We start from the raw sequence: 22,243 nt of genomic DNA on the forward strand, positions 1-22,243 counted from the left end.
TGATGAGTTGTTAAATATTTTGGGTATAAAATAAGGAAAGTAATATAAGATAAATATGGTCATCCATCTTTTTATATTGGGAATTTTAAGGAAAGTTGAAATTCGAGGTTATAATAGTAACAACACTAAGTCATTATGGGTCTTTTAAGTTGCAATTCGAAAATAAGGATTTAGAATGTAAAATTAATTGGGATCAAGGAGACGTAAGGACATTCTAGAACTTAAGTTTGATCAGTGTAGCGCAGCGCAAGCGTGAATTTTTGGGATACTAGAACTAAGTCTAAACTTTGGGTTATTAACGATAAGCGAATTTCGAGGACGAAATTCAATTTAAGGGGGAAGATTGTAACGCCCCGAAAATTTGAAGGTCCACGCGAACCACATAAATGCAATTATTAAATTCTCTTTTATTTTAAGTAATTGTTTTAATTGCATAAATTAATTATTTTGTCCATATTTATATGTTTAAAAAATATTTTTCTACATGGTTGCATTAAAATGTATTTTTAAAGGAATATTCAAGTTGCGATCGAGGAACGGAGATCGATGGCTGAAAAACGTAAAATATTTTTATTAAACAGTTATTTTAATTGATTAAAATATGGTTGATTTTTTTTCATATTTTTGAAATTAAGGGTTTTTAGGTGAATTTATATGACGGGACGTAATTTTTATCGGTGTTGGATTTTTAACAAAAACGCGAACGTTTTGGCAACCCGACTTGTAGAACCCGTAAATCAGTAGACGTATAAGCCATGCATAATTCTAGATTTCTAAATTTAATTGACTTCATTGCATGATTATTTTAAATACATTTATTTGAAGTTAATTATTCATTATTTCAGTTCAGTAGTTTGATTTTTAGCATTTCAGTTATTTCAGTGAGGCCGGACCGGAGTTGGAGTTTTGAGATAGAATTTAAGATCCAGAAAATATTTCCAGAAGTTAATTTAGCTAGCAAGTAAGTTCATTTAAGTTAGTAAGGATGTTTTGAGGATTTAATTTAAGTTACTTGAGGTGAGTAGAAAATAAGCTCATTTAAGTTGCATAATTAAGGGGTTAGCTCACCAAATTAATTAAAGGATTAGTAAAGTTTTTTTTAAGGGTTATTAATTTACTAGATAATCAATTTCCCCCTACCATTTATCATGCATTTTCGGCCACCCTTAATTGCTAGAAGATTCATTTGTCAACTCATCAACTTTGACCAATTCTTTGCATGTAATTAGTAGGATAATTCTAGGATTTTTGGGGAGCACAATTTAATTAATTAATGGACATATCCTAGACTAGAAAACAAGCATAAATCGGCCACTATCTTCTAGAAGCATCCACCAACTCATTTGATATCAAACTATAATTCAAAATTCAAATTTAGGAGACTTAGTCTTGATATCTTTCCTTATATCTTGCACCTATCCCCCTCACTCTCCTAACCATCATTCCCCCTCCCTTAGTCACGAAATTCAGAGTGTTTTTGAGAGAGGAAAACCGTGGGAATTCAGTAGGAAGCAAGGGAAGAAAAATCGAGAGCAAGAAACAAGAGATGCGCTCCACCTCCTCCGTGCCGCGCCGTCGTCGTTTCGTTCGTTTTCTTTCGAAACGAAACCAGGCATGTCTAGATTTCTTTCAAACCTCAATCAAGTCATATTATAAATTATTTTTCAGTATATGATCATGTTTTATCAAGCAAAAACCGAGATACATGTCAAAACATTTTGAAACAACACATGCAGAATTTTTTATATTCCTTGGCAAGCTTCATGTTTTTCTTGGTTTGTGAGTTTCAGGTGATTGGTTCGACTCCAGGCTCCCAAGGCGACTCCCAGACACGTAATAGGACGCATTAGGACCATGTTGGCCCATTCATTCAGCCCCCATGTTTGCTGGAAAACCGAAATGACAGCAAGTTTCCCATAGGCGCAGATTGGTGTTCGAAATTTCAGTTTTTATGTCAAGGGGTTAGATCTGATCTTGGCTGCCCTAAGGGCTCTTAGCCATGGTTGGATCACTCCCCTAGCATGTCTAAGACGTGACTAAGTCGCCCTTTTTGTGGCTTGGTCTATGGCTCATCGGTTTTTAATCAAAACATCAAAACAGCCCCCTATACCCTTCGGCCCCTTCCATTTTTCAGCACATGTATTTCGAGTTGGTTGGGTTAGTGTGGATCTTGGTTGGCCTATGGCCCTTAGCCATGGTTCATACCATGCCCTTATATGTCTAGATCGTGCCATGATCAATCAAATGGCCACTGGAACGACGCAAGACATCGATCTAAGCAAAACACTACACACGCATACAAGATGCTCTCGGTTGGACCCTTCGGTTGAGTTATGGTGTGACGTGGATTGTGGCTGGCCTAGGGCCCTTAGCCATGGTTCAAATCATTCCTTGGGATGTTGGTAAGAGTCTCTGGTTGGTGGTTCACGCCCCAATGGCCGATAGACTCGAAACCAACACAAGACGCACGGGTGCGCAGCTGCTGGAAATTTACAGCAAGTTGCTGTGTCGTTTAGAAGGCTCGTTTGAGTTCTTGGTTGGCTTTTAGGCCATGGCCTTGGACTAGACAGTGCCTCATTGAGTTGGAAAGGTCATGTTTTCGACCGTTCGTGATTTGGATCATTTTTGAGGTCGTACGAGAATTTACGGTGCGATGTGCCAAATTGACTCTCGAAAGAGCGTTTCGTGTTTTGGCCTCCATTCCACCTAGATTTCGACCCTATCATTTTAGGAGCATTATTTTATGATTTTTCAGCGTATTTTAATCATGACTATACGTCGGTTCGGTGTCGGTTCAGGTTGGCTCGGAGTCATGATTAAATGCGAAGTCATTAGGCATCATAGTCGCATCTTTTGAACGTAAATTGCGTAGTTGGTCATGTTTAAGCTATTGCATATTTTTCATAGCGCAGTTAGGTTGCAGCGAGCCTGGGGACGAACCAATCCAATCCAGTTGGTAAAATTACGGAACATTTTCATTATGCCAGTTAATTATTTTACGTGCATTAAATAGAAAATGATTATTTTTGAGATTTATGCGATATGGCTTGTGGTTCATTCACTATGTGGGAGTGTTATTTTATACGGTCGCCAGTGACCGATCAAATCAGTTTGGTACCACCCGGTCGCCAGTGACCGGTCCGCTCAGTTCAGTTTCAGCCTCCTCGGTAGCCAGTTACCGATCAGTTCAGCTTAGTGCAGTGGCCACAGGCGTAAAACATAATCTCAACATAAAATTTTACCAGTTATTTCAGTACAGGCTCCAAGGAGCAAACATTTTTACTGTGATTATCAGTTCAGTTATGCACGTATTATAATTGCTCAGTACAGATTATTTTCAGCATGCCTCATGACATGATATTTTATCACATGCACATTTTACTTCAGTTTTACTCGTTACCTGCGATATATGCATGCTGAGTCTTTAGGCTCACTAGACTTGATTGTTGTAGGTACTGATGAGGCCAGGGCCGAGGGCGGGGATCAGTGAGCCAGCTTGGGTCGGCAGTAGTGGCACCCGAGGACCTCAGAGCAGCAGTTGTTATTTTATTCCGCAAACATTTTATCAGTCGTTGGATATTTTTAAATTGTGATTTTTGGCAAACTTTATTTTCTTCCGCTGCAATATTTTGAAATATTGAACTTGTTTCACCAGTGATTTTATGAATGATGCCACTTAAGTTCTTTTAAAAAGAAAATTTTTAATTTTCCGCAAATTTTCAAGCAAGAAGTTCTAGGGCCTTTGCAATTGGTATCAGAGCCAGGTTCTGTATAGGGTTTCACTACTACTGACCGCGAGAAGCTCACGAAGCCACGTCTTCGGTCTGTAAGTTTTTCAGTTCAGCATTTTGTTCAGCATTTCAGTTAAAGCATGAATTATTTTGTCAGCATGCTTCCAGATTTTCAGTACTTCAGTGTTCATTTAAAATAAATTATGGAATTATGCATGTTAGTTACGTATGGGTTATGTTGGAACAGTATGCCCCCTAGACGCATTTTAGAGCGCAACAGAGAGGAGGAGCCTCGCCGAGAGGACAGGGAGGAGCGTAGACCGGAGGGAGACCTACCACCTCCTCCACCGCCCCCACCGGACATGAGTGCCCAGATGTTAGCTGGGATGGCACAGTTCTTCGCACAGTTTGAGGGGGGCAATGCCGCAGCCGCAGCCGCAGCCAGGCCGACAGGGCCCGAGGCTGTTTATGAGCGATTCATGAAGATGCGCCCGAAGGAATTCTCTGGGACATCTGAACCCATGGTTGCCGAGGGATGGATCAAATCCCTCGAGGTCATCTTTGAGTTTATGGAGCTGGGAGACGCCGAGCGAGTCCGATGTGCCACCTATCTGTTTTCTTGAGACGCCCGCTTATGGTGGGAAGGAGCTTCGGTAGCCCTGACCTTGGCTACACTTTCTTGGACCCGCTTTACGGAGGTTTTCTATTCCAAGTATTTTGCTGAGGAGGTTCGTACCCGGCTGACCACCGAGTTCATGAGCCTGAGACAGGGGGATATGACGGTTACGGAGTTTATCCGTAAGTTCGAGAGGGGCTGTCACTTTGTGCCCCTGATCGCGAATGATGCCAGAGCTAAGTTGATGCACTTCCTAGTGGGTTTACGGCCGATCTTGCGCCGGGATGTTAGGGTATCTGACCCTGCTACTTATGAGATTGCTGTCTCCAAAGCCCTAGCCACAGAGCAGGATCTGCGGGATATCGAGAGGGATCGCCAGGGCAACCGCCCAGTCCAGGCACCGCACCGCCCTCTTCCTCATCAGCATCAGCAGCAGAATAAGAGGCCTTTTCATGGACCGCCCAGGAACCGAGGCCAGCAGCAGCAACAGCGGGGACGCCCAGCCCCGAGGACTCAGGAGCACCCAGTCTGTCCCAGGTGCTCACGTCGCCATCCTGGAGCATGTATGGCTGGCTCAGGAAAGTGTTTTAAGTATGGTAGTCCAGACCACATGTTGCTTTAGTGCCCTCAGAGGAATCTGCCTACCCAAGGCAGAGTTTTTGCTCTCCATGCCGTGGAAACCAACCCGGAGACTATGTTGTTGACAGGTACCTTTAAACTTTAAGTTATTATTCGAATTTCAGCATTTTGGGAATCGGGATTTAGATTTTTGAACTTAGAACTGTTATAGGATTGCATGCTCTACTCAGATTTATTTCGGAGGAATTAAGCTAGAGGAACCTTGACCTTTGCATGTCTATAAGTTTAGATCTTGTAGTGGGATTCAACTTAGAGTTCCGATCTTTCAGGGAGAATTTTTATATCTGGTTCCACTACCAAGGCCTTGATAGATTCAGGGGCCACTCACTCATTTATTTCGGAGGTCTTTGCAAACTTTCTCAAGATCCAGACCATTGGGCTAGATACAGCCTTTTCAGTAGTGTTGCCGTCAGGCGAGGAGATGGCAGCTACAAATGTTATCCGAGATATAGACCTTGAGCTGCACGGTAATCTTGTTTATGCGGATCTGATCGTGATACCGATGCTAGAATTTGACATCATCCTAGGGATGGACTGGCTATTGAAGAACAGAGTGTTGATAGACTTCCAGCGGAGATCTGTTCTTGTCCGACCGCCTGGAATGGAGCAGTTCTTATTTGAGCCGGACAGGTACTTTCCTTTACCGCGCATTATTCCGTATGTTCAGGTTAGGAACTCATGCATAGAGGGTGTCGGGCATTTCTAGCGACCTTTTTATCTGTCCCAGAGGAACCCAGCCATTCAGCCTCAGATGTTCCGATTGTCAAAGATTTCTTAGACGTTTTTCCCGAAGACGTCTCTGGTATGCCACCTGAGAGAGAGGTAGAGTTCTCCATTGAGCTTATGCCAAGTATGGCTCCGATATCCAAAGCGCCGTATCGACTAGCACCGACAGAGATGGCAGAGCTTAAGAAGCAGATTCAGGAACTTCTCGACAAGGAGTTCATTCGCCCGAGCTTTTCTCCATGGGGCGCGCCGGTTTTATTTGTGAAGAAGAAGGATGGCTCGATGAGGCTTTGCATTGACTATCGGGAGTTGAACAGCGTTACAGTGAAGAACAAATACCCACTGCCGAGGATTGAGGATCTGTTTGACCAGTTGCACGGAGCTTTGATTTTCTCCAAGATTGATCTGCGTTCTGGTTATCACCAGTTGAGGGTGAGAGATGTTGATGTTTCCAAGACTGCATTCAGAACTCGTTATGGCCACTACGAGTTCCTAGTGATGCCGTTCGGTCTGCTGAATGCGCCAGCGATCTTCATGGATCTAATGAATAGCGTATTTCAGCCGTACCTCGACCAGTTTGTGATAGTGTTCATAGATGACATTCTCGTCTACTCCAAGAGCCGGGAGGAGCACTGCAGACATCTGACCACAGTGTTACATACATTGCAGAAGCACAAACTATTCGCAAAGTTCAGTAAGTGCGAATTCTGGTTAGAGAAGGTGGCGTTCTTGGGCCACATTGTTTCTAGCACTGGCATTGAGGTAGACCCGGCGAAAGTTGCAGCAGTCAGAGATTGGGTTGTGCCTCAGAATGCATCCGAGATCCGCAGTTTTCTTGGGTTGGCAGGATATTACAGAAAGTTCATTCAGGGATTCTCATCCATTGCCGTTCCACTCACAGCACTGACCAAGAAAAATGTGAAATTTGTGTGGAGCGAAGAGTGTCAGAAGAGCTTCGATACTTTGAAGCAAGCTCTTATCTCAACACCCGTTTTGGCTGTACCGTCAGGATCTGGTGAGTTTGTTCTGTATACCGATGCTTCGAAGCTTGGTTTAGGTGCAGTTTTGATGCAGCATGGGAGAGTGATAGCGTATGCTTCTCGACAGCTGAAATCCACGAGAAGAATTACCCTACCCATGATCTGGAGTTAGCGGCCGTAGTTTTTGCTTTGAAGATTTGGAGGCACTATCTGTATGGAGAGAAGTGTCAGATCTTTACCGACCATAAGAGCCTCAAGTATTTCTTTACGCAGAAGGAGCTGAACATGCGTTAGAGGCGTTGGTTGGAGCTTGTGAAAGACTACGATTGTGACATTAGCTACCACCCGGGTAAAGCTAATGTAGTTGCGGATGCTTTGAGCAGGAAAGTCCCAGTGATGGCTCACTTGAAGATTCAGAAACCTCTTCAGATTGAGATGCAGAGGTTTGATCTTGAGACTTATCCTCGAGGTAGAGTTCCTCGTCTATCTACCTTGACCATTCAGTCTTCCCTTTTGGACCGTATTCGCAGTGGACAGGCCGCAGATGAGCAGTTGGCACAGTGGAAGAAGAGAGATGAAGCCAAGGTCAGTGTCTTGTATACAGTCAGCGACGGTATTGTGAGATACCGAGATAGGATATGGGTTCCTAGTAGTGATTCTATCCGAGCAGACATCTTATCAGAGGCCCATACGTCCCCGTACTCTATTCACCCTGGGAGTACGAAGATGTACAAAGATCTGCAGCTGTTGTATTGGTGGCCAGGGATGAAGAAGGACATCAGGAGTTTTGTATCCGAGTGCCTGACTTGCCAGTTAGTGAAGGCCGAGCATCAGAGACCAGCAGGTTTGCTCAAGCCTCGCCCTATTCCCGAGTGGAAGTGGGAGAATGTTACCATGGATTTTGTGACCGGATTGCCGAAGTCAGCCAGGAGATCGAATGCTATTTGGGTGATTGTAGATCGTCTTACCAAATCAGCGCACTTCTTGCCTATTAAGACGACTTTCACCATGATTTAGTATGCAGAGCTGTATATCCGAGAGATAGTCCGACTCCATGGTATTCTAGTTTCGATCGTATCCGACAGAGATCTCAGATTCACTTCCTCATTTTGGAAGATCTTGCATTCGACTTTGGGTACGAAGTTGCTGTTTAGCATAGCTTTCCATCCGCATACCGATGGGCAGTCGGAGCGAGTTATTCAGATTTTGGAGGATCTTCTTCGCGCTTGCGTCATCGATTTCTCAGGGAGTTGGGAGACGAACTTGCCAGTGGTTGAGTTCACCTACAACAACAGCTTCCAGTCTTCGATTGGTATGGCTCCGTATGAAGCACTGTATGGCCGCAAGTGCAGATCTCCTATTCATTGGGATGAAGTAGGAGAGAGAGCAGAGTTGGGACCAGAGATTGTTCAGCAGGCAGCAGATGTTGTAGTCAAGATCCGTGATAGGATGAGGACTGCTCAGAGCCGACAGAAGAGTTATGCCGATCAGCGGAGGAGAGACTTAGAGTTTGCAGTGGGCGATCATGTCTTCGTGAAAGTGGCACCTATGAAGGGTGTCATGAGATTTGGGAAGAAAGGGAAGCTCAGTCCGAGATTCAATGGACCGTTTGAGATCCTTGACAGAGTTGGGACGCTTGCTTATCGTGTGGCTCTTCCGCCGAATCTGGCCGGAGTACACAATGTCTTTCACGTCTCCATGCTGAGAAAGTACATGGCGAACCCTTCGCATGTGCTGAATTTCGAGCCGTTGCAGCTTACTCCGAACTTATCTTATGAGGAGAGACCCGTGAAGATCCTAGACAGACAGGAGAAAAAACTTCGGAACAAGCTTGTTAAGCGAGTCAAAGTCAAATGGCTCAACCATTCTGAGGAGGAAGCTACGTGGGAGTCTGAGCCGGAGATGAAAAGTCGATACCCCGAGTTATTCGGTGAGTTCTAATTTCGAGGACGAAATTTCTTTTAAGGGGGGAAGGATTGTAGAACCCGTAAATCAGTAGACGTATAAGCCATGCATAATTCTAGATTTCTAAATTTAATTGACTTCATTGCATGATTATTTTAAATGCATTTATTTGAAATTAATTATTCATTATTTCAGTTCAGTAGTTTGATTTTTAGCATTTCAGTTATTTCAGTGAGGCCGGACCGGAGTTGGAGTTTTGAGATAGAATTTAAGATCCAGAAAATATTTCCAGAAGTTAATTTAGCTAGCAAGTAAGTTCATTTAAGTTAGTAAGGATGTTTTGAGGATTTAATTTAAGTTACTTGAGGTGAGTAGAAAATAAGCTCATTTAAGTTGCATAATTAAAGGGTTAGCTCACCAAATTAATTAAAGGATTAGTAAAGTTTTTTTTAAGGGTTATTAATTTACTAGATAATCAATTTCCCCCTACCATTTATCATGCATTTTCGGCCACCCTTAATTGCTAGAAGATTCATTTGCCAACTCATCAACTTTGACCAATTCTTTGCATGTAATTAGTAGGATAATTCTAGGATTTTTGGGGAGCACAATTTAATTAATTAATGGACATATCCTAGACTAGAAAACAAGCATAAATCGGCCACTACCTCCTAGAAGCATCCACCAACTCATTTGATATCAAACCATAATTCAAAATTCAAATTTAGGAGACTTAGTCTTGATATCTTTCCTTATATCTTGCACCTATCCCCCTCACTCTCCTAACCATCATTCCCCCTCCCTTAGTCACGAAATTCAGAGTGTTTTTGAGAGAGGAAAACCGTGGGAATTCAGTAGGAAGCAAGGGAAGAAAAATCGAGAGCAAGAAACAAGAGAAGCGCTCCACCTCTTCCGTGCCGCGTCGTCGTCGTTTCGTTCGTTTTCTTTCGAAACGAAACCAGGCATGTCTAGATTTCTTTCAAACCTCAATCAAGTCATATTATCAATTATTTTTCAGTATATGATCATGTTTTATCAAGCAAAAACCGAGATACATGTCAAAACATTTTGAAACAACACATGCAGAATTTTTGATATTCCTTGGCAAGCTTCACGTTTTTCTTGGTTTGTGAGTTTCAGGTGATTGGTTCGACTCGAGGCTCCCAAGGCGACTCCTAGACATGTAATAGGATGCAATAGGACCATGTTGGCCCTTTCATTCAGCCCCCATGCTTGCTGGAAAACCGAAATGCCAGCAAGTTTCCCATAGGCGCAGATTGGTGTTCGAAATTTCAGTTTTTATGTCAAGGGGTTGGATCTGATCTTGGCTGCCCTAAGGGCTCTTAGCCATGGTTGGATCACTCTCCTAGAATGTCTAAGACGTGACTAAGTCGCCCTTTTGGTGGCTTGGTCCATGGCTCATCGGTTTTTAATCAAAACATCAAAACAGCCCCCTATACCCTTCGGCCCCTTCCATTTTTCAGCACATGTATTACGAGTTGGTTGGGTTAGTGTGGATCTTGGTTGGCCTATGGACCTTAGCCACGGTTCATACCATGCCCCTATATGTCTAGATCGTGCCATGGTCAATCAAATGGCCACTGGAACGACGCAAGACATCGATCTAAGAAAAACACTACACACGCATACAAGATGCTCTCGGTTGGACCCTTCGGTTGAGTTATGGTGTGACGCGGATTGTGGCTGGCTTAGGGCCCTTAGCCATGGTTAAAATCATTCCTTGGGATGTTGGTAAGAGTCTCTGGTCGGTGGTTCACGCCCAATGGCCGATAGACTCGAAACCAACACAAGACGCACGGGTGCGCAGCTGCTGGAAATTTACAGCAAGTTGCTGTGTCGTTTAGAAGGCTTGTTTGAGTTCTTGGTTGGCTTTTAGCCCATGGCCTTGGACTAGACAGTGCCTCATTGAGTTGGGAAGGTCATGTTTTTGACCGTTCGTGATTCGGATCATTTTTGAGGTCGTACGAGAATTTACGGTGCGATGTGCCAAATTAACTCTCGAAAGAGCGTTTCGTGTTTTGGCCTCCATTCCACCTAAATTTCGACCCTATAATTTTAGGAGCATTATTTTATGATTTTTCAGCGTATTTTAATCATGAATATACGTCGGTTCGGTGTCGGTTCAGGTTGGCTCGGAGTCATGATTAAATGCGAAGTCATTAGGCATCATAGTCGCATCTTTTGAACGTAAATTGCGTAGTTGGTCATGTTTAAGCTATTGCATATTTTTCATAGCACAGTTAGGTTGCAGCGAGCCTGGGGACGAACCAATCCAATCCAGTTGGTAAAATTACGGAACATTTTCATTATGCCAGTTAATTATTTTACGTGCATTAAATAGAAAATGATTATTTTTGAGATTTATGCGATATGGCTTGTGGTTCATTCACTATGTGGGAGTGTTATTTTATACGGTCGCCAGTGACCGATCAGTTCAGTTTGGTACCACCCGGTCGCCAGTGACCGGCCATCTCAGTTCAGTTTCAGCCTCCCCGGTAGCTAGTTACCGATCAGTTCAGCTTAGTGCAGTGGCCACAGGCGTAAAACATAATCTCAACAGAAAATTTTACCAGTTATTTCAGTACAGGCTTCAAGGAGCAAACATTTTTACTGTGATTATCAGTTCAGTTATGCACGTATTATAATTGCTCAGTACAGATTATTTTCACCATGCCTCATGACATGATATTTTATCCCATGCACATTTTACTTCAGTTTTACTCGTTACCTGCGATATATGCATGCTGAGTCTTTAGGTTCACTAGATTTGATTGTTGTAGGTACTGATGAGGCCAGGGCCGAGGGCGGGGATCAGTGAGCCAGCTTGGGTCGGCAGTAGTGGCACCCGAGGACCTCAGATCAGCAGTTGTTATTTTATTCCGCAAACATTTTATTAGTCGTTGGATATTTTTAAATTGTGATTTTTGGCAAACATTATTTTCTTCCGCTGCAATATTTTGAAATATTGAACTTGTTTCACCAGTGATTTTATGAATGAGGCAACTTAAGTTCTTTTAAAAAGAAAATTTTTAATTTTCCGCAAATTTTCAAGCAAGAAGTTCTAGGGCCTTTGCACGACTAATAAATTCACAAATTTATTTAAACAAAACTATGATAATATTTTACTTAAATCTTAATCAAGCACTAATGGGTCTAATTGCATTCTTAAGGGGCCTAAGCTTGTTTAAGGGATTAATTAGTATATAAATTATGAAAAACCCTCCCCAACTCATATTCATTTTCACGACCACACACTCCATACAATATCAAACTCTTCAAGTTACGGCACACACACACACACACACTACAATTGGGGAAGGATTTTCGTGAGGTTCAAGGGGTTTCAAAGCCAAGGTTCTTGCCCTTTCTTCATCGTCAACGATTATTCGTGCGTTTAAAACGCAAAGGCACGCCATACATCTCTTTTTCTCATCTATCACGTCATAATATCGTTTCAAAAGTTGTGTGCATGAAAAACATGAAGTTATTTTGCTTTTTTTTTCGGATTATTGCTCATATAGGTGTTAAACTCATGACTTTGCATCCAATAAATTTTTCTACACCTGTAAGGGGCTGCCACGATGTAAGGTTAGGATCAAGAGTTGTTTTTAATCGATGTTTAATGGTCATAATAACCCCAAACTCACGGCACCACGAGCACATGCATGCTAGAATCGGTTTTGTTGCTGTCAAGGGTTTATGGCATCGGGTTCATCGTTAAGGGGAGGGCTGGCTTGGGCTTGGCTTCAGGGATGGCCAGGGGCTTGGTTGAGTCTAGGGTAGAGTCCTAGCTAAGCTAGGACTCGGGTTAGAGGGCTGGGAGGAGTCCTTGAGAACCATGCTCAGACTTGTGCAGAGGTTGTGCGGCTTGCAGGGGAGTGAGGGCTCGATCCAGGGCTCGCGGGCTGGGCTAGGTTGTCTCAATAGAGTCCTAAGAAGGTGCACTATAGGTTGGTTTGGGTGCTGGGGCGTCGGCTAGGTCCCTAGGGCATGAAACTAGAGTCCATGCAATTTGTATCTCTCGGCCGTTGCATGGTGTTGGTAAGGGGGATTTGTTTTTGGTTTGGGGCTGGTTCCTATGGGTTCTAAAGGTCCAAGAGGGTTCCTAGAGGGGCTAGTCATATGTTGGTGCAAGGTGGCTTGACATGGCTCGAGCCAAACACAAGCTCATGACAGCAAGTTAGGCGAGAGGTTGCTGTCAAGCTTCAATGGTTTACTGCTCATGTCCAGGGGCTTGGATTGGTCTGAGTGTGTTCCAGGGAGGGATAGGGTGTGCTGGTCTCGGTGGTGGCTCAGCTGGTAGAGTCCTAGGCTAACTAGGAGTCCTAGAGCAACTATGAAACTCACGCACACACAACACATGCAATAGGGACAGTTTTCAAGAGTGATTGTGTGGCTTAGGTGCTGGTTCTTGGGCTTGGGGTTGGTCAGTAGGGTTCATAGATGGGTTGGATAGGTTTGGCCGAAGGTGGCTCGGGCGTGGCTCGTGTAAATCGAGAAATGGCTCTGTGTGTTTGATAAGGTGTCAAAATCAAAATTAATAAGACTAAAATTTAATCCATGGGTCCACAGGTGTGGCTCATGACTTGGAAGGGTAGAATAAATCTCAAAAATGTTATGTTTAAAATTTTGGATCAAAATAATGAGTTTTGGATTTATTCTGGATTTAATCGCCGCACGAAACGCTAGTTAACGAGTTAATTGAAATGCCTAGTTTTAAACTTTATAAAATTACGGAAAATAATATTTAAGCTTAAATAATTATTAAAAGTCTAAGTTTTTAATTTGGAAATTTTATATTAAGGTTTAGTTTAATTCAGGATTAAAATGCATTAATACGTCATATTTAAAGATTAAATTAAAAGTCCTCGATTTAGGCCAAATAAAAATATGAGAAAATTCATGTAAGCTTAAATAATTATTTGAGACATGCTAGAGTCAATGAAATTAAGAAAATGTTAAAAACGAGAAATTTTACGTCTAGGGATAAAACGGTTGACGATTTCATGTTTTTGACCATTTCCTTTGGATTTTAAATACTAGTTGGTTGATGTTATTTTAAAATGGGCAAAATATTTTATGAAAATATTTCATGTATTCGGCCTTCATGTTAGGTTTTAAAAAATAATAATAATAATTTTCCTAAGACTTTTAAGCAATAAAAAGGGCAGACGTTTCAGACCTAGCCCACGCCTATAGCCCCATGCACGCGGTCGTTCATGGTTCTATACAATCAAGCCCTAAGTGAGCCCTCCTTCGAACAAGCCCTCCCGATCTACCCTCGGTTCACGACTAGCCACGATTGGCCTCCCTAGACCATGGCTTGCACCCACCAAGGTCCGCACCATGGCCTGATTAAACCCACGCAGTCTTTACCCTTTTCTTTTCCTCACCCGATCGGCCAACCATCACCAAAACCCTAAGATCCGATCTGCTCTCCCATGGCTCGATCCAGATCCGACTCTAGCACCTAGACATCCTTGATCTGAATGTGTACAGCCCTTACAAGTCTTGATCTAGCAGCCCCTTATACACGAGCAATGGAAAACGTGAGTAACATGTCAAAACGTTTGCATATTTCGTGTCAAAATCGTGTAAATCCAATTCAACATGATAGTCTAAGATTTCTCATGCAAAAACATACAAATAGACATATATTGATGTGAATGATGAGAAAAACGATGTATATGGTGTGCTTTTGCGTATTTACGCTCGAATATTTCGACATAATACCGCAAAACGGGCACCGAGGGACGGAGAAGAGTTCCTTTGAAAAACCTTAAGAAAAACCAAGCAGAGTTGCTGTTGTAATTTTGAAATGTTGCTGGAAATGGAGAGAAGGGGCGGCCAAATTGTAATTAGGGTCCGGAGGGTAGGGTTAATTATAATAATTAGTATAATGGGTCCTTAATTAAAAATAATGAGGTTAAGTAGGATTTTAAGCTGTTTATGTATTAAAATTTTCCCATTAAGCCAAAAAATACTCCCATAAACTTTTTTTTTAGGTATGTTTTTGAAAATATTGCTCGAACCCTTAAAAATTATCTGACTTGCTAAATCTTTCATACCAGTTAAAATATGAGTAAAAATACCATACAAAGGCTCGAAAATCTCAGATATATTCATCATATACTAAATAATTAAAAATAATTATTTAATAAAAATATTTTTTCTTAACTGTCTCCGGTCTTTGTTCCTCGTTCGAGTTTGAAATACTACTAAAAGCTCTATAACATGAAATCTAACAAACCACGAAATAAAACACCTATTCATGTCTTGATCATGCATTTAATGCATTAAAATTAATTAAACACATATTTTAGAAAACCCTAGATTGCATGCAGTCAGGATACGTAGTTCGAATTTTCTAGACCTTATACTGTAGATCCTTATACATCTTCGTAATCCCTAGGTGAATGGAGTAAGGGTGTTGTGGGCTTCCTTCATAATGTCTACCCTCAGTGAACCGCCACTTGGAACCCACAGTCGGCCGCTGTATCGGACTATTCCATCCTCAACAAAATGCAATCTCAAACCCTTAGACTCATCCCTCTGTAACTGCTCATCAGAAATCTCACCTGCTCTAATCCTGTCTCTCAGCGTCGACTGCACTGTCATGTTAGATAGATTAGTAGCATTGCCCCTAGCATAAACTGCAAGCTCAAATATCTGAATCTCTGCCTGCAATGGTCTCTATACAGACAACTGTACAATCAAAGCACCTTTATACAGAACAAACTTTCCCTGCCCTGATAGCATCGGTAGAACTGGCGCTGAAGTCAATTCTTGCTTCAGTTTTTCAAAACTTTCCTAGTACTCTGATCCCCAAATTAATTTGGCATTCTTCTTTGTCAAGCTGGTCATAGGTACCACAATAGAAGAAAAGTCCTAAATAAACTTCCTATAGTACCCATCAAATCCCCAAAAACTGTGGATCTCTGTCACACTCTTAGGCACTGGCCAATCTCTGATTGCCTCAACTTTGCTGGGATCAACCTCGACTCCATCTCGGGAAATGATGTGGCCTAAAAATGCCACTATGTCTAGCCAGAACTCACACTTGCTGAACTTGGCATAGAACCGTCTGTCCTGTAAAGTCTGTAGTGTGGTCCTCAAATGCTGACCTTGCTCCTCTCTACTCTTCGAATAGATCAGGATGTCGTCTATGAAAACTGTGACAAATTGATCCAGAAACGGGTGAAACACGCGATTAATGAGATTCATGAAGATCAATGGCTCGTTCGTCGGTCCGAAAGGCATCACCATAAACTCTTAGTGCCCATAACGCGTCCTGAAAGCCGTCTTGTGCACATCAGACTCTCTCACTTTCAGCTGGTGGTATCCTTATCGAAGATCTATCTTCGAAAACACTGATGATCCCTGAAGTTGATCAAATAAGTCTTCCATCATGGGTAAAGGATACTTTTTTTAAGTGTGACCATGTTCAACTCTCTATAATCGATACAGAGTCGCATGCTGCCGTCTTTCTTCTTCACAAACAGTATTGGCGCGCACCGTGGAGAAAACTGCGGGGGAATATACCCTTGTCCAGCAAATCCTGAATCTGATCCTTCAACTCTTTCATCTCTGCAGGTGCTAGACGATATAGTGTCTTAGAAATCGACAATGTACTCGGCATCAGCTAAATAGAGAAGTCAACATCTTGGTCTGGTAAAATGCCTGAAACATCCTCCGGAAAGACACTTGGAAAATCACTGACCACCTCGACATCCTCTAGTCTCTGACTGACTGGCTTAGATACTGACACGATACTTTCCAGAAATGCTTAGCAACCTCTCTTCATATGTTTTCTCGCGCAGATGCAAGATATGATGTGCGGCATCTGTTGGTTCCTTTCTGCCTAAAAACAAAGGACTTCCCGCTAGGTGGTCACACAGAAATTGACCTCTGTCGGAAATCTATGAAAGCTCTATTCGTCGAAAGCCAGTCCATGCAGTCGGATCTGCCTAAACAGCATTCTTCTGCAATCGAAGCTCCAATCTCTTCACTATCCTCGAAGTAAACATCTGATCATCGGAAGGAATCAAAACTCTTAAACCCAAATCCATGGCTTCTGGTACAATTCCCAATCATTAGACAAAATCTCGGATATAAATGAATGTGAAACTCCTGAATCTAGCAGTGAATAATGGCTACACCTTAAATAAATACCCTTCCTACGACAAAATATACCATCAAAATCGTACAAGCCTAATAAATTCAAGGAATTCCATCAATAAAACCCATAATTATTGAAAATTATACAATTAGATCCCTAGAATTTTGTTGAATTTACACATTTTACGAAATAAAATTTTGAAAATAGCAATTTGGCCCTCATGATTCCCAAAATAATCATTGCTACCCTTTCAAATTCTCGAATTATAGAAATCGAGGTCCTAAAATTTTTGAAAAATCTCAGTTTTTGGCCCTCAACTTTCGGCTACTTGCATTTTAAGTCCATAAATTTTTCGGTTATTACAAATTAATCCCTCAAAATTCTTAAATTAAGTCAATTCAACCCTTAAATCCATTTGATTAGAGCATGCAACCTATTTTGTTCTAAGTTCTTGATCCCAACGTAATTCCATTAACCAACTTATCATTTAATGAAATCGAGGAAAATAATAATAATAGAAAATTATTAATAAATTAAGTTACTAGTGATCCATGTCGAGTCTGGCTCCACCTCTGCCTCCTCTGCATGCATGACATAGGACTTGACAGTAGTAGGGCCCTTGTTCCTTCGGTAGTCTGCAGCTTTGTGGCCCTCCTCCTTACAAATAAAACATTTAAATGTCCCCCACATGCACTTACTGTAATGGAACCGGTTGCATTGCTTGCAGGGATGCCTCTCTTCCGGCTTTGGAGAAACTGGAGCATGCGGTGGTTTCTGCTGCCCCGGCTTCTTGAACTGTCCTTGGGGCTTCTGCTGCCCCTAATTCTTGGAAGGCCCTGTAAACTGCTTTTTCTAGGGCTGTGAACTCTGCTGGGCCTGGTGCCTCTTCCTCTGCATCTCCACATCGATATCCCTCAAAGCTTGCTCTGCCTGAAAAGCACAAGCAGTGGTAGCATCATAAGTATTCGGACTCATCAGCATGACATCCCGACGAATGGTAGGTCTGAGGCCATCGACGAAGTGCCTCAGCTTCTCTGCCGCATCCCTTGCAATAAGGGACACAAAAATTTAGCCCTGATCAAACCTCCTGATAAACTCCGCAATAGTTGAGTCCCCTTGTCGGAGACTCTTGAACTCTTGGGTCAGGTGCCCCCTGATGTCCGGAGGAAAATACTTGTTGTAGAGGATATCCTTGAACTGGTTCCAAGTGTGAGTAGCCAAATTCACCCCATGAGCTGCTTCCTCCCACCGTAAAGATGCGTCATCTCTCAGCATATATGCGGCACATCTGACTCGGTCCACATCTCTCATGTCCCAGTACGGAAATGTAACTCAAGTGAACGAATCTACCCCTCAGCCACAAACGGGTCCTTCGGGTTGAGCCTCTTGAACTACTCATATATCCACCTAAGGTCTAGGAGCCTGCTGAGCCTGCTCCATCAATCGTGCTATATCCTCCAGAACTCGGATAGCGGGATCTCCTGGCGGTGATGGTGTAAATCCTCTGTCACCTCCAGGATTATCATCATGTATGTCTGTGCTAGGAGCTCGTTTAGGAGGCATATCTGAACACAGTCCAATTCCAAACGTAACCAACATGCAATTCAATCTAGCTTTTAAAACATTTAATCTCCAAAACATATAAACAGTTGAACATGTACTGTAAAACATATATCATGGAAACGTGCAGATGATAACATTAAAACATCCAAAACATATAAAACATGTAATTTTACAGACTTGAGGCTTGACTACTGAGCTTCTGAAGCTGGCGGTGGCACAACCCTCTACAAGAAGCTTGTTCTTATACCTACTGAGACGTCTACTACCGAAATACTAATAAAAAAAATTTAAAAGGCCGAAAATGCACATACACATATGTCAAACCATGCATTGTATAAAGTCATCCAACTACTGAGTAAAAATAACTGCAGATGATCAAAACATAAAAATATAGTCAATCTCCGAGTCTACAATTTTTAAAGAGAACTCCCACATGATACCAAAAATCTGACGAATAAAAAACGCATTAAAATTCATAAACATTTTAAATGAAATTGTTTCAACCCATGACTCATAGATCAAATTTTGTGGAAAAATGCAAGGTTCTCGGGTTAATAAGTTCACTACCAACTCTGCCTACTCAGTCTTCAGCACCTCCAATCTCCTCAACCTCAAACTACTCACCTACATCAATCATACCTATTGAGTCTAAAGACTCAACACACCTGAACCATAATAACAAGTACATATACATATCATGCAACAATGAAAAATAGTGTAAATAAAATAAGTTTCATGATCCTTAAAAATGTAAGCATGAGCGTAACCATATTTAGTCATATTAAATCATGTCATATCAAATCATGTCATAACATATCAACATATACGTGTTCATTTTCCTTTATTGATTTCATATCATTAGTTGTGACTTTCGCATCAGCTCTAGATCGATGGATCCATCTATATATAACTGCAGTACTTGGCGGGGGGACATCAGCGACAGTTTTACCCATCCACTGAGCCTTGGAGTTACATGTTCGTGTTCGTATTAGTCACAACCAACTCACCACATCAAAAGCATATCATCGTATTCATCACTTGTAAAATTCATGCATATACATAGATTTTCTTAAAACCAAATATGCAACGTATTTTCAAGTATTTTCATAAAAATTCTTATTCATAATTAACATGTACATTTTAAATGTACATTTTCAGTTATCAGGGCACTACCAAGACTGCTAACATAACTCGGGTGCGGAATGATCATTTTGCCCCTGAAAACCCTAATTGACCATTTTACCTAGGACCTCAACATTTTGACCCGAATCAATCCAAACTTATCAAAACACCTTAAAACATACTTTTAATCATTTCTTAGACGTAAATTCGAGCTCGTGCATTAAATTCTATAATTCATTTTAAAACTTGGACCGGAGTCCCGGTTCTAACCCGAATCAATCCGAAACTCAACCAAATTTTCCCGAACTTAAACCATGACATAATAACACCTAACTAAGCCTCGAACAACCAAATACAGATAATAATATGCCCTCGTAAACCCCTGCGAGCCGCTGGAATTTTCTGCACACAAGAACTGGAACCCTACTTGACCCTTAGGCGTTAACCCTCGGCCTTATCCAGAAGCCATCAAGACCAGACCCTAGCCAATCACCATATGACCGTGATCGAAACTTTAGGACTCTCCCTGGACCAACCCATCGAGCCATACACAGGGGTATCCACTTGAACACCCAACACGACCGTGGCATGGCTAGATCGAGGATTAGCCATGTGCATAACCTCCTGCACTCGACCAGACCACGAGTAGACCATCATGGCTCACGAATCAGGCCTCCCAAAGCCCAGCACCTCGCCAGGACACTCCCTCACATAGCCTCCCCTCTCAGCCAAAGCCCGACTGAGGCATACAATCCCCAACCCATAACAGATCGCGGCTGGTTCCTCACCAACCCCCTTCCAGATCCAATCTCAACATCTAGACGCCACCATTCATACGTTTTTGAGTCCCCTACGACTCGATCCTGGCAGCCCCTTACCACACATGATCAAAACGTGAGAAGCATGCAGATAAATCCAAAGTTTCATGCATAAACCACACCAAAACCGATTCAAACCTTTCGATCTAACCATTATCATGAAAAATAATTTCAAAGTGCATAGTATGGTGTGAAAGATTAGAAAACGATGGTATAGTACGTGCCATATACGCTCTAAAATCTCGACAACAAAGCGTAGAACAGATACCAGAGGGACTGGGAGGACTTGGCTGTGTTTTTCTCACAAAAATGAACAAAAAAGGTGCTGCTGGACGTGGAGTTGGTGCGGCCGAAGATAATGAGGTGAGGATGAGGGTTTGAGGGTTTTAGAAGAGTAAAAGTAATGTATATTTGGGCCCATATCTTTAAAATAATGGAATCAACTGGGCTTGGCCCAAAAATCTATTAGCACAAGCGCATTGGACCCAATACCACGCCTGTAAAATATTTCGTTTTGGTATGTTTTCAAAAATATTGTCCGAACCCTCAGAAAGTCTTTCGATTTGCTAAAAATCAGCTACTGATTTAAAATATGGATCGACGTGAAAGAATACTGCAAAGGCACATTTTCGTAATTTTCATCTCAATTATATCCTATATTAAATAATTAATTATAATAATTTAATAAAAATATTTTTTCTCAACTGTCTCCGGTCTCCGTTCCTCTTTCAAGCGTGAATTACTGTTAGAAGCCTTATAACATGCAATATAGTAATTCACGAAATAAAAAAACATATTCATGACATAATCATGCATTTAATGCATTAAAAATAATTAAATACACATTTTAACAAAATCCTAGATTTGCATGCCGTCAGCTTAGATCGTTCAAATTTCTAGATCTTACAGTACTACCCGGAATTGTTTCGGGCAGTACACGCAGAATTTTTTTTTGTTTTAAAATTTTCAGGGACTGAGATTATTTTGGATTTCTTAAGCTGGTAGAAAACGAGATTAGCGGAGTTGGTTTTTTTTGTAATTCCTACTAATAATCAAGTGGATCGACCACTTTCTAACATTCTTCGAATAAGGTCTACGATTGAAAACAATATTTATTTTCTAATTTGTGCTAGGAAAAATTTGACGCCGAGAAAAAATCGTCGACTTTCGACGATATACACTAGCCGAATTTTTCTCTCTCGAAGAAATTTTTGTAGGCCGTGACTTTTCTTTATTCCCAATCAAAAGTGGCCAAGCCATGTTCTTGATTCTCAATCAGATTTTAAACCGAGACTTGCATAATTTTTATTCATAAAGTTGTGATATCTTTTGATTCAAAATGAAGTATTTGACCGAGACTTGCTCTTCAAAAATAGAGATGGTCGGAAAATCTCCTTTTTCTTCATGGCCGAAAAATATTGTGCGTGTGAGATGTTGGGACATCGTATTCTCGCACCCAAGACGCAGTGGAAGTTAAAAAAAAATTTTGCTTGGGCATCGTGTGTTCAAAAACAATCACAGGGCGTTCTAAGATTTATTGATAGACATAAAATTGTATATTAATAAAATGTTTTATATTATAAATTTATGTTTTTTGTTTTATTAAATGTTTAAATATTATATGTTTTATAATAAATTGTATAAAATAGAAGTTATTGTGTAATTATAAGTTTTTACTACTTTTACAGGTTCGATAAAACAAGAATAACCTTGGCGTTGCAAATTGGATTAAGATGATTTTTGGACCTGTAGAAAGTTGATGTTAATATCTACAATATTGGTGGCAAGCATGAGATAAAAATCTTCTCACAAGTGGGATCATATTAAGCAACAAATAAAGTTACCAAAGAAGTGTATGTTCTACCATGCTCTAGCATTTTGATCATATCTCTCAAATTACTTGGTCAAATGGTTAAAAAAATATCACAATTCAAACAACTCAGATATCTACATGTTTTGTTTTACGTGGAGAAAAAAATTCAGATGCGAAGATTTTCAAAAGT

The sequence above is a fragment of the Primulina tabacum genome, chromosome 11 (genome assembly GCF_025594145.1).
Source record: "Primulina tabacum isolate GXHZ01 chromosome 11, ASM2559414v2, whole genome shotgun sequence".
Lineage (NCBI taxonomy): Eukaryota > Viridiplantae > Streptophyta > Magnoliopsida > Lamiales > Gesneriaceae > Primulina > Primulina tabacum.